Genomic DNA, 4360 nt, shown 5'->3' with positions numbered 1-4360 from the left:
GGCCTAAATATTGCCCCTAAAAAGGGACAAATTCTTGTATAACACACACCAAGCAAACTGGTTTTGAGTCAATTATGAAGCTAATTAAAGCATCAAAATCAACCTTGACAATAAGCAGAAATGAAGCTTCAATTATTCTTATAATCTAAACAGAGAGAAGTAAAAATGTAAGTACAGTAAGATATCAGTTGATGTTTTTATAATTATTTTAACACAGGAGATACAAATACATATATCAAATTAATACTTGGCCCTATTCATTCCATTAAACACCACCTGCTTTGGATAGTATCTAAACCACAAGAGGAGACAAGCAGATGATACAAATCGGTACCGAACCACTGAAGACAATGAAATGACATAATTGTACGCCAGTTGAGGATTTAATCCACGCTATTCTGACCCCAACTCTGCAACAAATACCGGTCTTCAATGAATGTCTGAAATAACTGCTCGATAATGCACCCAAGAATAAAATTGTAAAAAGCGCGGAAATCATTTAGCACCGCAAGCACTGGAGATCTTTCAGAGAGATTTTCATCATTTCTAAACACGGGCTACTAAACCGCTCGGAGACTTTTGAAAAATGCCCCTACACCTCATCACTTCTGCACGGTGGCTTCCGTAGGAAATTCAGGAACCGTCAGCAGAAAGCAAAACCTTTTACCTCTTATTCAATACCTTGCATCTAATTCAAGTGAAATGCTCCCTTCTCCTAATGCAAGAGTAAACTGAGCTACCTAGCTTACACCAAGCTTGAAGTAATACCTATGTACAAAACTATCGTGCTTTAGAAGTATAGTAGTAAGGCCGTGGCAACGCGGGGAGGGGGGAAATGCTTTAAGGGTTTGCTGAAAGGGGATGTAGCGTGGGGAGCGGTTATTCCTCTGTGTTATTGCGCCACAGATCTAATTTAGTAAAATGTAGGCACCGATCACAGAGCAACAGGCAAGACGGGAGGTGCTGCTGCCAGGCCCTCGGGTGGGATTCCGACGGTATGGGGTGAGCCCCGACATTCCCCAGGGCCAGAGAGCGACCACCATATTTCCTCAGTGTCTCCAGCAGGAGGTTTATGGAAGATGGAGATGTGACGGTCTAGTTGTGGTCGACTCCCGATAAACGATGCCTCCCCTTCAGCAAACATTTCCACAAAGGAAAACAAGCCGTAACCAGGGTGCTGATCAATCACCAAAAGCATTTGTTAGCCTACATTTATGATTTCAGTTTAATTGTCTGTGGGTGGGTGTCTCCGTCTAAACTAGGACACCTTTCAGCAACCTAAAATTTCTCTCAACTCAAAATATTGGTGTTGCTCTCTCACCCTTCAGTCCCAGGCCAGTATTATCTGCTTCTAGGATAAACAAAAGCAGTCAATGTGTAACTAAAAATAATTCAAGGAAGAAGCCTACTTACAAAAATTAATTCCATAGCACAGCCCATAGAAATTAAGATGTGACTTTTAGAAAGTTTAAATTATGTGTCAGTGCTGTCACTAAAAAAAAAAAAGAAATTACCCAAACAAGCCAAAAAAATATATTACAAATGATTGAAGTGGGAGCTTGTATGATGCGCTTTAGTAACTCATCAGTGCAGTGTTTCTACTATATTAAAAAATCAAATTATTAAGTGTATTCTAAATCAGTCAGTCACTTCAAGGTATACGACTATCACAATTATTGAAAAAGGCCTTGATCCTGAAAACATTTATGTCTGTGAATTTTTAGACAAGTGAATAGTCTTTGTAGGACTGACCTCTTACTTTACGTTGTTCACACATATGAACTTGCATACACGATCAGAGACTAAGGCAGGAATACACATTTACAAGCTATCAACATTTTACCTAAAATGTCTCTTAAAACAGATCCAAAGTCATTACCAGCTGTTTCTTATTTAAAGCTTAAGAAATAAATGCTTGTTAATATCAATGTAATAGCATAGATAGTTTCACACAGAAGTAATGTACCTGAAGTTTCCATCCATTCTGCCTTCAGTTTAAAAAAAAATAAAATTAAATTGACCTAAAAAGTCAACTTAAGACCAACAAGATGATTCGTACTCGTATCAGCCCCTTAGTGTTAGAAACACTGCAACTATGAGAAATTGCAGTGATAGCATGAATAAAACATCGCTGATTTTATTGTGTAATGTATTTTATAAGGCCAAAAGTTGCATCTAATCAGCAACGGCAGCCTTGGATCTTTATGAATTAATGATTATTCTACATCTGTAAGAAGGAAAATATTATGTATGCCCAACAATTCAAGAGAGTTTTTTAGATATATATTTCAACCAGTAGATTTTTTTTTTCAGATATACGTATTTGAACAAATGGACAGCTTTCAAGTGATCACGCTCTGAAATAAGCGGTGCTTTTGTCTGTGCATTCCCAGATTAATATGCATTCTGATAAATGCATGAAATGTTATCCCTAAGCGCTGCGGCTCTCTAGACCTACCACAAATATATTACATCTATTTAGCTGGAAAGAACGGGGTACTGAACGCAAACAGCCTGCTGCCTTCCGTCTACTTATCACTCCGCTATTTCAATTTTTTTTCTTTGACTTTGCCCCCGTATCTTAGCAAGTGACACATTCCCCACTGGAGACTACACTCATGACAAGTTTTAATATTTAAAATGAAAACTTGTGTCCGTTCAGCACAGAAACAGTACCTGGAAAGCATGCTTTCATGCAAAGACCTTTTTTCTGCTTTTCCCAATACACACACATTCTTTTTTTGTATCACAGCGATTTTAAAATTGTCCTATGTAATTTAAATAAGATTTCCAAAACCAGTAACCTTTTACAGGGGTAAATCAGAGCATTTCCAGTTGACAAAGTAATTTGCAAGGGACATACAAAGCACCTGAAAACACAGACTGCAAAGAAAACCATTTTAACTATAGCAACAGCACTCACTGCATAATGTTATAAGGAAAATTATGCAATTAGGTCTCTTATCAGACTTATGAAAATTCAGATTTATGCCAGTTTGGGGGGGGGGGGGAATCATTGTTCACCACATCTCCCTGAGCACTACCTAGGGGAGGGGAGTGATGACCAGACAGCAAAAATTAAGAAGAACGTGTCCCACCTTACGCCTATTCTGCCAATCTGTCACGGTTGTTCTTCTAGCTCCACAGGTTTACATGATTTTTTTTTCTAATTTTTTTTTTTTTTGCTGACAAGTAATACAAGACAGATTCTTGCCTTCTTAGGATCTTGCAATCTAGTTTAGACATAGCACGTCAAGTGGTGATGAAAGAAGGTTAGGGTGGGTTTGAAAAGATGAGGATTCCAACAGTAAACGATGCAGAGACATCAGTTTGGTAATGTACACATGTTTTGCATGATTCATTGGACCAAAATGGCCAAAGGAACTTAAAAAGCTGTCAAAGGCAGCTTTACCTCTGACCTACCTAGTCATCCATCTGCTTCCTCATACTGTCAATCAAAACCCTCCCAGCCTTATCACTATTCTATTACACACATTTTCCACAACCATTTCTCCTCCAGCTCTTAAAAAATATCTTAGCAAACATTTCAATCAGTCATTAAAAACCTTGTTAAAATATGCAATGTGTCATCAAATATGCATAGCGTACTCGTGCAAAATCTGCAGAGTGTAAATCACTGTATTACATCTGATACAGTATTAATGTGAAACATCGTAGAAAGTATTACCGATAAGAACTTTGAATTCCTTTCTACGGATCGTCTCTTTCGGAGCTTGAGTTCGTGTTATATCAAACAAAGCAAAGAAAGGGCAATTGAATAGATTACTTTACACAATAATTAAATTAAAAGCCCGTTCAGCATGCCTAGAATAACAATACAAATTATACTTCATGTAAAATTCATGCAATGAGTTGCTGGTCTAACAAATTCATACGCGGGGTTTTGCTTCGACTAAACGGAGCGCGCTGCAAGTATATTATCATTCACATACACCGGGTCAAAACCGGCATGTTCGATCCCAGGTGAACGCCAACATTTTAATGTGTCAGTAAACCTATGTTTAGCAGATACACCGGTGCATAATATCTGCTGTAATAATAATAATCTAAAAAATTATAATAGTAATAAAGTGACCTACCGACAGGAAATAGCCTTTTTTACTTCTGCAGCCCTTATCTCTTCCAATCTCTCGCAGAAATAGTTATGGAATTATCCTGTGGAAATAGTTATGGAATAACGTTAACCACTCACGCACAGGAAAGGGTTTTGTTCAGACCTGTCACACGTTACGTATTTATTCCAGACCCGCTGGATAAGCCCCACCAAGTAAAACCCAGCAAAATCATTTTTGACAAGCGGTCCGCCTGAGGCGACCGCCCGGCTGGCGGTCCGGCAGGA

This window comes from Pygoscelis adeliae, unplaced genomic scaffold, assembly GCF_000699105.1.
Source record: "Pygoscelis adeliae isolate BGI_AS28 unplaced genomic scaffold, ASM69910v1 Scaffold106, whole genome shotgun sequence".
Lineage (NCBI taxonomy): Eukaryota > Metazoa > Chordata > Aves > Sphenisciformes > Spheniscidae > Pygoscelis > Pygoscelis adeliae.
This window is presented reverse-complemented; position numbering follows the sequence as displayed.